The sequence below is a fragment of the Astatotilapia calliptera genome, chromosome 20, assembly GCF_964374335.1.
Source record: "Astatotilapia calliptera chromosome 20, fAstCal68.1, whole genome shotgun sequence".
NCBI lineage: Eukaryota > Metazoa > Chordata > Actinopteri > Cichliformes > Cichlidae > Astatotilapia > Astatotilapia calliptera.
Window position 1 is genome coordinate 3,332,438 of NC_137441.1, and position 12,785 is coordinate 3,345,222.

The window sequence follows — 12,785 nt, forward strand, 5'->3', positions numbered from 1 at the left end:
CCTGCACACCTTCTTCTCTTCAAACGTTTAACCCTCTGTAGAACCTGGGACCATTTCGTGGCCTTTCCGTTTTTTAATTCCACGCCATTTCCACTGTGTTTAATGGAGTATAGCCAAATTTTCAAACATGTATTTTTTTCCCATTTTATTTTAAAATTTCAGTCTGAGTTTTTTAAATGAGCTTAAATGGCTGAATAAAAGGCATACATCCACTATCGAACCTCGTGGCCGATTTGTGCCCCATTGAAACCCTTTATAAACGCTATTTTTCACGCCAGAAAAATTACGGTCAAATCGACCGTCAGGTTTCCAGCTTAGGTTTCGTTTTGGACTACAGGCCTTAGAGTTGTAATTTTTTTATTTGTCCACCGGGTGGCGCCCTTGCTCCACATGTGACGCCTGCTGGAACATACACATGTTCTCCAGCGGCCTGCTCGAGACAGATACCCGGAAAAGGCACACTAATTTCCCGAGTACCACAGAAGCTTGGCCCGCTGCTCGTTCCGGACCATTTTCTGCCCTTAGGTTCGTTTGATTTTTTTTTTTTTTTTTAATCAACAGGAAATGACGTATTTGTTTTCACGTGGTAGCGGAAGTGTGTGCTGCAGACACGGGAACCGAACCATATGCTCCGGCGCTGCGCGAAACACACTCCTCCCCGGGGGAGCAGGAGCAGCAGCGCCGCCTGGGGACATTTTTGGCTTCTGGAAAAAAAATTAAAACCGGATCGAAATTAATGTTCGTGCCAATCTTTTGTCCATCTAAAGGCCTAATTATAATAACAATAAAATATTACTTCAAATGGTTTTTTTGGAAAATATTTTATGTTTTATGTTTTATGTTTTTGGGGCAAAAAAAGCAGTGCGCTCATGTGACGAAACCGGGATATAAAGGGTTAAAATCCGCGAAATGTAATTAAAACTTGACATGAATATTTCAGGGAGAAGTAGTTTTAAAAGACTGACCAATTTAAAGTGAAAAAAAAAATTAATATTTAATATTTTTATTGCACTTTTTGGGCGTGGTCGATAGTGTGCATTTTATGAAATGCGCTCCTGGAAAAAAAAATAAAAGGCGATCGAAATGACTGTTGGTGCCAATCTTTAGTCCATCTAAAGGCCTAATTATAATAACAAACAAATATTACTTCAAATGTTTTTTTTGGAAAATATTTAGTTTTTTTGTTTTTTGGGGCTAAAAAAACAGGGCGCTCATGTAATAAAACTGGGATTTAAAGGGTTAAAACAATGAAAATATAATTAAAACTTGACATGGATATTTTAAGCAGAAGTAGTTTTAAAAGATTGACTAATTTAAAGTAGAAAAAAATATTGATATATAACATTTTTAGAGCACTTTTGGGGCGGGACCATTTTTTGGTCCCGAGGTTCACGAAGGGATGGGATTTTGAGGTTCTACCAACACTGGCGACCACCAGTGATACCCTGCAGCCTCCTACTAGATACACCTATGATATCAACTAGTTATCGAATTCACTAGATTTTCAGAAACCTTGAGCTGAAAACCAGGAGCCAGGACGGCAAATACACACAGTCCTACCGCTCACAGAGAACTGCCTCAGAGCATGAACACTTCTACTTAAGTAATGAACACTTTTGCCACCTTTGACTATCAAACAACATAACAGACATGAAGGTTAAATAATAATAAATATTGTTTTAAAGGAAAATGAAAAGTGGATTCATTATATAAAAATGTAAAACCATTACATCAGTGAAACACTGTTCTCACTGCTATATCATTAGAAAAGAATTAATTCAAGTTGAATTGACACTTGAAGACAAAACCTGTTTATTGCAGACTAATCTGTTCATTCAAAGCTGTGCGTGTGTGTGTGTGTGTGTGTGTGTGTGTGTGTGTGTGTGTGTGTGTGTGTGTGTGTGCGTGTGTGTGTGTGTGTTTTGATGTGGTTTAATCTCAGTTAGTTTAACTTCAGTTAGCATAAAGAGATTCTGATTTGTTCATTTTCTGATGATTTAGTTATGTTATGCTTGCAGATCCACATTTACCGTACTTACATTTATATAGTAATGCGTAGTTTCACTGACCAGTTACATCCTTGCAGCACTTTATTCTAAATTTCAAAAAGTTGATCTATATCACATCCTGTGAGGTGACAGTGCTAACTACTGTAGCACATCTTGTGCCTCAAGACACAATGTACAAGACACAAGACACAATGTACTTTTGGGCTATACGTGATCACAGCTTACTATTGAGATTCCTCCATGATCGGCAAAAAGCAGCAGGAACCCTTGAACCTGGGAATCTGGATTAAGGTGGTGGGAACATTTCTTGGGACATGGGCAAGGTTCTCCTTGAATTCAAAAATTAATTTAACTTAATTCAATTCACCACTGATCCATGAAACTTTGCACAGACATGGCATATTTGACCAGGACAGTATATAATAATTAATATTGCTCCTTAATGCTGAACAACAGATGTAATCATGTTAAACGCCAGATTATTCAACTGCATGTACAAAAACGATTAGAATAGTTTGTATGAAGACAGAAAACACTCACCTTTGACTTCTTTTTCAGCTCAGAGGTGTTTACGTGGTTTTCAGCTGCACACGCAGTCGGTTGTTTTAGCAAACTTCAGCAGATGTTTAAAACTGTCCACATTTGACATTTGAACCAACAGGAAACTAAGTATTTATTTAGGGAGTGACTAACGTTGAAACCAGTTCTCACCACCCACCAGTAGCTGCCAGTGTTAAAAGAACCCACAAAAAAACAAGTGAATGTGAAACTACTTTAGTAAAGCAATATTCAGCTACAGTTTTCTGTAGTAGGGGAGACCGGGGGTAGTTGTAACATGGGTCAGTTGTAACACTTCCAATTTCTCCAATCAGGGCTAAGTTTCAAATGATGTGACTCATCCTGTGCATGCCCAACTCAGTTCTGCTATCACATGTGAAAAATCAGCACATTTTGTCAAAAACAGACAATTTAACATGAAAAAAAGTAATTTGTATGCCAAAAAGTAAGTTTTTCTACTTCATTTCAATGTTTAATAGCATTATCTGCTTTGCAGTTAAACTCCATCCATCCATCCATCTTCATCCGCTTTATCCGGGGCCGGGTCGCGGGGGCAGCAGCCTAAGCAAAGAGGCCCAGACCTCCCTCTCCCCAGCCACCTCCTCCAGCTTATCCGGGGGAACACCAAGGCGTTCCCAGGCCAGCCGAGAGATATAATCTCTCCAGCGTGTCCTGGGTCTGCCCCGGGGCCTCCTCCCGGTGGGACATGCCTGGAACACCTCACCCAGGAGGCGCCCAGGGGGCATCCTTGTCAGATGCCCGAACCACCTCAGCTGGCTCCTTTCGATGTGGAGCAGCAGCGGCTCTACTCTGAGCCCCTCCCGGATGGCCGAACTTCTCACCCTATCTCTAAGGGAGAGGCCAGCCACCCTTCGGAGGAAGCTCATTTCTGCCGCTTGTATCTGATCTCGATCTCGAATCGATCTCGTTCTTTCGGTCACTACCCACAGCTCGTGGCCATAGGTGAGGGTAGGGACGTAGATCGACCGGTAAATTGAGAGCTTCGCTTTTACACTCAGCTCCCTCTTCACCACGACGGACCGGTGCAGCGTCCGCATTACTGCAGCTGCACCAATCCGTCTGTCGATCTCCAGCTCCCTTCTCCCATCACTCGCGAACAAGACCCCGAGATACTTGAACTCCTCCACTTGGGGCAGGAACTCATCCCTGACCCGGAGTGGGCACTCCACCCTTTTCCGGCTGAGAACCATGGCCTCAGATTTGGAGGTGCTGATCCTCATTCCCGCTGCTTCACACTCGGCTGCGAACCGTTCCAGTGCGAGCTGGAGGCCCTCACCCGATGAAGCCAACAGAACCACATCATCTGCAAAAATCAGAGATGAGATTCTGAGGCCACCAAAGCGAAAGCCCTCCGCCACTTGGCTGCGCCTAGAAATTCTGTCCGTAAAAATTATGAACAGAACCGGAGACAAAGGGCAGCCCTGGCGGAGCCCATCACCCACCGGGAACGAGTCCGACTTATTGCCGGCAATGCGAACCAAGCTCTTGCAACGGTTGTATAGGGATCGAATGGCCCGTAGCAATGGGCCAGACACCCCATATTCCCACAACACCTCCCACAGGACACCCCGAGGGACACGGTCGAATGCCTTCTCCAAGTCCACAAAACACATGTAGACTGGTTGGGCAAACTCCCATGCACCCTCAAGTATCCTGGAGAGGATAAAGAGCTGGTCCAGTGTTCCGCGACCAGGACGAAAACCGCATTGTTCCTCCTGTATCCGAGGTTCGACTAACGGACGAACTCTCCTTTCCAGCACCCTGGCATAGACTTTCCCAGGGAGGCTGAGGAGTGTGATCCCCCTGTAGTTGGAACACACCCTCCGGTCCCCCTTCTTAAAGATGGGGACCACCACCCCGGTCTGCCAGTCCACAGGTACTGCCCCTGATCTCCACGCAACATTGCAGAGGCGTGTCAACCAGGACAGCCCTACAACGACAGCCCTACAAAGAGGAGACATGGGCCCATCCTCCCGCAGGCCCACCACCCGCAGGAGGCGCCATAGGGGTCGGGTGCATTGTGTGCCGGGTGGCGGCCAGGAGCGGAGGCCCTGGTGGACTGACCCCCGGCTGCCAAGACTGGCAATAGGGACATGGAATGTCACCTCTCTGGTGGGGAAGGAGCCTGAGTTAGTGCGTGAGGTTGAGAGGTACCGGCTAGATATAGTCGGGCTCACCTCTACGCATGGCTTGGGCTCTGGAACCAGTCTCCTGGAGAGGGGCTGGACTCTGTCTCAGTCTGGAGTTGCCCCTGGTGAGAGGCGGCGGGCTGGGGTGGGTATTCTAATATCCCCTCGGCTTGCTGCCGGTACGTTGGGGTTTTTCCCGGTGGACGAGAGGGTTTGTTCCCTGCGCCTTAGGGTCGGGGAACGGGTCCTGACTGTCATCTGCGCTTATGCGCTGAGTGGCAGTTCAGAGTACCCAGCCTTCTTAGAGTCCGTGGGGGGTGGGGGGGGGGGGTGCTGGAGGGTGCTCCACCTGGAGACTCTGTTGTCCTGCTGGGAGACTTCAATGCTCACGTGGGTAACGACAGCAAGACCTGGAGGGGCGTGATTGGGAGGAACGGCCTCCCTGATCTGAACCCGAGTGGTGCAGTTAAACTCATCAAACTTAAATTATGTTATTTGTATGTCTATGGGGATATATTCTGTGTAGGTCTTTAGTGCTAATGTTTTAGCCGTTGGCTGTAATGTTAGCTAGTTCATGGCTATAGGAGTCTGGGTCAGTTGTAACAGCAACAGTCTGGGTTAGTTGTAACAATAATGCAGATGTTACAACTTACCACACTATTACTTTAACTTATATTAAACAAGTTGGGGCAACGACATCAGCAGAGAGAGGTTCACTGGTCGCTTTTGTATATGCGGTTAATGCCATTGGCAACACAATTCCTCCACTGTTCGTGTTCCCACACATACATTATGCAGACCACTGTGTTAGAGATGGACCAGTAGGACGTACTGGTAGTGGAAATAAATCAGGATGGGTGCAAGAAACAGATTTCCTCATCTTTCTGAAGCACTTTGCAAACCACACCAAGGTAAGCCAGGATAAAAAGTAATGGAATTGCAATGCTGGTGAACAACTACATTTTTTCAGCTTCATTGTTATGTTCAAAATTGGTGCAAGAGTTGTAGGTTATAATGCCCACTGAGCCAATGAGGCCAAACTCAAGGAAGACCAACCAAAATTAATGAAATATTCAGTTGCAGAAAATTTGGGGGGTTGGAATATGTTCAAAAGCTAGATGTCTGCATTCTGTCACACACACACACAGCTACCTAAATGGATGTAAGTGCATTCATGTGTTGAATAAACAAAGATTACATGTTAATATTTTGTTAGTACCCTTATTTCATTGTGTTACATTTTACCCCAGGATATGTTACAACTAACCCAGACTATGGGGTTAATTGTAACATTTCACTCTTTGTGTTTGAGGCCATACCATGCAATGGGTAATTGTGCTGCAGAGAAAATAGCTGCACTATTTAATAGCAGAGACATGTAAATACTTTGCATTACATTTTGAATCCACTACCTTAAAAGAGCTTCAATTTACAGACAGAAATGTGAAAAATGTTACAACTATCCCCGGTCTCCCCTACTGATGGTAACTGGTGTGAGACAATCAGACACAATTCAATTAATGTTCAAACCCTCAAAACCACATCATAATAATCAGATACTGAAAGTAATAGAAACATTGTTTTGCAGATAAAACATTCATAAGGCTTCCAAAGCAAAGACTAAAAACTTCAATTTTCTGTCAATTTACACATGAGAAGATGGAAACAATGGTATCTACTACTGATATGACGATTTTATACTTGTATAAAACATTATGTTGAGTACTGGTTCATCATTAATTTAAAAACACTGGAAGAAACCACCAGTAATTTCCATTTGCAAAAGGACTTAAAAAAAAAGGCAAATTAAACATAAGTTTAATTCACCAACTTAAAAGGAATTATCCAGTAGCAGCCCGCTTCAATCAGCTAATGACGAGGATGTAGTTTTGTGGTAATGAGTACATAAAGAAGGAGCTCATGACTCGTTACTGAGGAGAAGAGTCTTGGATTATTCATTGTTTTATTTTTTTGTCGGATACATTCTGCTGCCATGTTTGTATATTCTTTAGACCTGCAGGGATCTGTACTCGGGTTTTTGAAAACACCTGACCAGGTTCAACTTCTCAAACATGACGGAAGCCGGACCACATCCAGTGGTTTTTAAGTGGAAATACCGCGAGCGACTGAACCAAAGCATGGCCTAGAAAACGAGCAACACGAGACATGCAAGATGCATGCAGATAAGAGTCGGTGCACAGCAACTTCTCGTGATCAGCTCAGATCTTCATGACAAAGGAAAAAAATCTGTAAGAACAAAAGTAATAATAACAGGAAACTAAAACTAACAGAATAACATTAAAAAGTGAAAATTACAAATTAAATCATCATTCTTAGAGTGAATTAACTAATGTTCCATGATATCTCGATCCATCCATTTTTTCCCTTTTTAAATATGGTTACACGGCTCAAAATAAAATCTTTCCTCTTCACGCTGAGGTTTTCTCAACCCACCTAAAAGATGTAATCTTTCTAGAGAGTCCTTAGTATATCCTGGGCTTTCTTCTTGTAGGGCATAGAGGTGCCCAGACCACTTCACCTGGCTCCTTTTTATGTGGAGTAATAGCAGCTGTATTTTGAAGCCCTCCCAAATGACCAAGCTCCTCCCCCTCATCTCTTAGGGAGAGCGCAGATGGACTCCTAAGCGCTTCCTCTCTGGGTCTTAGATGATTTCACTCAGTTGGTCACCTCATAATTATAGAGCTGAATTACAGAATAAATCTTAATTATTCCACCATACCACATTCTGCAAAAAACAAAGATTAAGACAAAGATTCATCCATCATATCTTTTTGAACAGTATAAGCATGTCTGTTTCCAGAACCTCTGAAAGATTTGGACCACAGAGCAGTAAGACAACCACTATACATGCAGGCAGAGTCATATATACAGTGGCGCAAAAAAGTATTTAGTCAGCCACCAATTGTGCAAGTTCCCCCACCTAAAATGATGACAGAGGTCAGTAATTTGCACCAGAGGTACACTTCAACTGTGAGAGACAGAATGTGAAAAAAAAATCCATAAATCCACATGGTAGGATTTGTAAAGAATTTATTCGTAAATCAGGGTGGAAAATAAGTATTTGGTCAATAACAAAAATACAACTCAATACTTTGTAACATAACCTTTGTTGGCAATAACAGAGGTCAAACGTTTACTATAGGTCTTTACCAGGTTTGCACACACAGTAGCTGGTATTTTGGCCCATTCCTCCATGCAGATCTTCTCGAGAGCAGTGATGTTTTGGGGCTGTCGCCGAGCAACACGGACTTTCAACTCCCGCCACAGATTTTCTATGGGGTTGAGGTCTGGAGACTGGCTAGGCCACTCCAGGACTTTCAAATGCTTCTTACGGAGCCACTCCTTTGTTGCCCGGGCGGTGTGTTTTGGATCATTGTCATGTTGGAAGACCCAGCCTCGTTTCATCTTCAAAGTTCTCACTGATGGAAGGAGGTTTTGGCTCAAAATCTCACGATACATGGCCCCATTCATTCTGTCCTTAACACGGATCAGTCGTCCTGTCCCCTTGGCAGAAAAACAGCCCCATAGCATGATGTTTCCACCCCCATGCTTCACAGTAGGTATGGTGTTCTTGGGATGCAACTCAGTATTCTTCTTCCTCCAAACACGACGAGTTGAGTTTATACCAAAAAGTTCTACTTTGGTTTCATCTGACCACATGACATTCTCCCAATCCTCTGCTGTATCATCCATGTGCTCTCTGGCAAACTTCAGACGGGCCTGGACATGCACTGGCTTCAGCAGCGGAACACGTCTGGCACTGCGGGATTTGATTCCCTGCCGTTGTGGTGTGTTACTGATGGTGACCTTTGTTACTTTGGTCCCAGCTCTCTGCAGGTCATTCACCAGGTCCCCCCGTGTGGTTCTGGGATCTTTGCTCACCGTTCTCATGATCATTTTGACCCCACGGGATGAGATCTTGCGTGGAGCCCCAGATCGAGGGAGATTATCAGTGGTCTTGTATGTCTTCCATTTTTCGAAAGCTCTTTGGTCTTGGCCATGGTGGAGTTTGGAGTCTGACTGTTTGAGGCTGTGGACAGGTGTCTTTTATACAGATGATGAGTTCAAACAGGTGCCATTCATACAGGTAACGAGTGGGGGACAGAAAAGCTTCTTACAGAAGACGTTACAGGTCTGTGAGAGCCAGAGATTTTCCTTGTTTGAGGTGACCAAATACTTATTTTCCACCCTGATTTACGAATAAATTCTTTACAAATCCTACCATGTGGATTCATGGATTTTTTTTTCACATTCTGTCTCTCACAGTTGAAGTGTACCTCTGGTGCAAATTACTGACCTCTGTCATCATTTTAAGTGGGGGAACTTGCACAATCGGTGGCTGACTAAATACTTTTTTGCCCCACTGTAACCACCAGTCACAGCTTTTTTTCTTTGCATCCACACAAAGTCCTTTTCAAATAGAACGTAGTAAGAAATAAAGCAGTGAATAAAGCAACAATGCTGGCTGTTTTAACAGACTGTATCCCTGCATTATTCATTGTGACTTTTAGACTGTATGTTTTGGTAGAAGGTGTCAGTTTCCTGAGGAAGCAAATAGCCTGCAGCCTGGCACCTGTGAACAATCGTGGTTTCCAACAGGAAACTTTTTGGGGTTTGTTTGCTTTTTGAATTTCCATTCCAGTTGCATGTGGTTTTAGCTGCACATCATTTGTCTACACCCGAACTTGTGAGAACCACACCAGCACCTTCCAAATACTCGACAAACTTTGCATTTCTTTTAAGATGCTCCAATAGAATCACTCATTATGTAGTTTATGTTTTTTTAATTGAAAAACTGCTTCACAAAGTACTGAAACAAGTTTAAGGACTCTGAAATAAAAGTAATAATTGTGCTCAGGCAATGAGAGAAATAAAAATTGGCATTAAAATATCCTTAAAGTAGCTAAAGTACAGTAAAGGCATCGATTATTAGTATAATATATCAATAATATTAATTTTTTAAATTGTGACTGTTTATTGTAGGTTGTTAATATGAATTTCACTGTAAAGCTGCAGCTGGAGATGGCTTTAATCATTTAAGTCTGATCTATATATATTACAGCACTGTATATGAGTAGCTTTATATTTTGAATTCTGTAAAATAATAAGTAATCAAAGCTTTAAACTATGTGGTATAGACAGATTATTTAATGTCATTGTGCAAGAAACTATTTTCTAGTGGTTCGTCATAGCTGAATATGGAAGATAAAAGAATAAAAAAGGGCAAGAGAGCTGCAACGAGGTTAAACTGCTAAACTGTTAAAAGAACTGTTTCCTGTTGAACTTTCCTCTGCAGTTCTGGTGTTAATTGGTGCAAAAGTTGGGACTCTCCCACCAGGTCAAAGTGTCAAACCACATCAAATCAAAGAGGAACAAAACTGATACTAGGGAAATTTTCCAGGTTACAGTTTTACACAGTAAAATTGTAACTTTAACACAGTAAAGTTTTCAAGTAAAACAAGTTAGTCCTGTCACACACTCATACTGACGGATGCCTCTTTCCCCACATCTACTCACACACGTACAGATAATTTAAAAATAATTTTAAAAGAATTTTGACATCAGTGCCAGATGACTATTTCTACTATTTCATTATTATTGCTTATTATTGATTTGTAAATAATTGGACATGACTAAGCTGAGCTTATTATATTACAGTACAGTACGGGATATTTCTAAATCATCACACAGCTCATTCTCGTTCTCTTGACAGTAAAATCTTTAAACATACTCGAAATGCTTTTTGGCGTCAGGAAGAAAGGCAAATGTCAAATGTAAAAGTGAGGTCAGAGGTCAAATGTACTGTAATATTTGGATGCAATGTGGAATTAGAATCCCCATGTAACAGTATCATTTCCTAAATGTAGCTAACACACACAAAGACAGCTGAATTTTAAGCGCTGCTTTAAAAATAATAGACATTTTATGAAAAATTTGACTCTACTTGACTTCAAAGAAGAGGTCAAAGGGCCAAAGTAAAGTGATATTTAAAATCCTTGTATATTACTCACTTTATGCCTATATATTATCAATACAAATAATAGCAGTTAGAACTTTTTTAAAAATAGATATTTTTAGTATTATTATTACTTTGACGCGCAGATGAATCAAGTACTTTCTATATGTTGACAACAACACTTGTAAGAATCATAGTTTTTAAGTTATAAGGCTTTTTGTCCATTTTCCACCAATAAATCATTCAGTCGACCTTGAAGACCGCGGTGGGTGTAAGCCAGATTTTAATGGACTGCTGACATGACCCCACTCTACATCGCCTGCAGAGTTTGATCAAAATTCATGAAAAATCTTTCAAGATATACAGATGTGACATGCACACGAGCACTACCAAAAACATAACCTCCTTGATGGAGGGTCAGATAGATAGAACAGAGGTGTCAAAGATATGGCTGAGGAGCCAGAACCAATGCACTGCTCCTCACAGTGTGATAACTGCAATGAAGTAATAGGTATACGTTTTTTCAGAAAAATCTATTTCTGTTTCTGGTGTGGTGACACTAGGTTTACTCCACAGGAGAAAAACTGTCTGGCCATGAGGAGATGTAATGTGTAACACACAACTCTGAGGGTTTATGTATGTCCTCTGTAATCTGTAAGACTTGATTTAATGTGGAAAACTGACATAGACTGTTGAAATTGTTGAAATTGCATAAGGTCTTGATTTATCCTGTATTTCTTTACAGTTTATTAGGAAAATGTAAAATTTATTGACACATGCAAACATACAACAAAACACAAGGCAAAAACTAAGTTTATAATTCTAACAGGTGTGTGTCTATGAAGGTATGGTTTTAGTGTGTTTGGGATTTTTATGCTGAAAAACGAAGCTCTTTGGGAATCGCCTTCTTAGTACAGAAATAGTATTTTATGTCTTTGGCATTTTTCGTTTGTTCTCATAAAAAAAGAGGACACATGGTATCATGTGAAGCTTATACACATGATATGTTTTTTCCAATAGGCTTCTAGTAGCGAAGTGCCTAAAGATGGAGTTTAAAATGGGCTCTTTGCTAAGTCTAATCTTATTCAAATCAATTTTATTCATACAGCACCAACTCACAACAACAGTCGCCTCAAGGTGCTTTATATTGTACAGTAGATCCTACATTAATACATACAGAGAAAAGCCCAACAATCATATGACCCCCTATGAGCAGCACTTTGGCGACAGTGGGAAGGAAAAACTCCCTTTTAACAGGAAGAAACCTCCAGCAGAACCAGGCTCAGGGAGGGGCGTGGCCATCTGCTGTGATTGGTTGGGGTGAGAGAAGGAAGACAGGATAAAGACATGCTGTGGAAGAGAGACAGAGGTTAATAACAGATATGATTCAATGCAGAGAGGTCTGTTAACACATAGTGAGTGAGAAAGATGACTGGAAAGGAAAAACTCAATGCATCATGGGAATCCCCGGCAGCCTACGTCTATTGCAGCATAACTAAGGGAGGATTCAGGGTCACCTGGTCCAGCCCTAACTATATGCTTTAGCAAAAAGGAAAGTTTGAAGCCTGATCTTGAAAGTAGAGATAGTGTCTGTCTCCTGAATCCAAACTGGAAGCTGGTTCCACAGAAGAGGGGCCTGAAAACTGAAGGCTCTGCCTCCCATTCTACTTTTAAATACTCTAGGAACAACAAGCCTGCAGAGCGAGAGCGAAGTGCTCTAATAGGGTGATATGGTACTACAAGGTCATTAAGATAAGATGGGGCCTGATTATTTAAGACCTTGTATGTGAGGAGCAGGATTTTGAATTCTGGATTTAACAGGGAGCCAATGAAGGGAAGCCAGGATATTTTTAATTTTAGAGATATGCAAATGGAAGAAAGCAGTCTTACATATTTGTTTAATATGTGCGTTGAAGGACATGTCTTGGTCAAAAAATGACTCCAAGGTTCCTCACAGTGTTACTGGAGGCCGAGGTAATGCCACCCAGAGTAAGAATCTGGTTAGAGACCATATTTCTAAGATTTTAGAAGCAGAAAATTAGAGGTCATCCAGGACATTCCTGCTGTTTAAGCAATTCGTGTGTGTTATCT

The 12,785-nt window shown here is 41.8% G+C and overlaps 1 long non-coding RNA gene across 1 annotated transcript in view; it reads left to right on the forward strand.

Annotated features, from left to right (window-relative positions):
* LOC145423319 (uncharacterized) overlaps window positions 1-12,785 on the forward strand; it is a 412,017-nt gene that overhangs the window by 313,661 nt on the left and 85,571 nt on the right. The gene's annotated exons all lie outside the window — the stretch shown is intronic.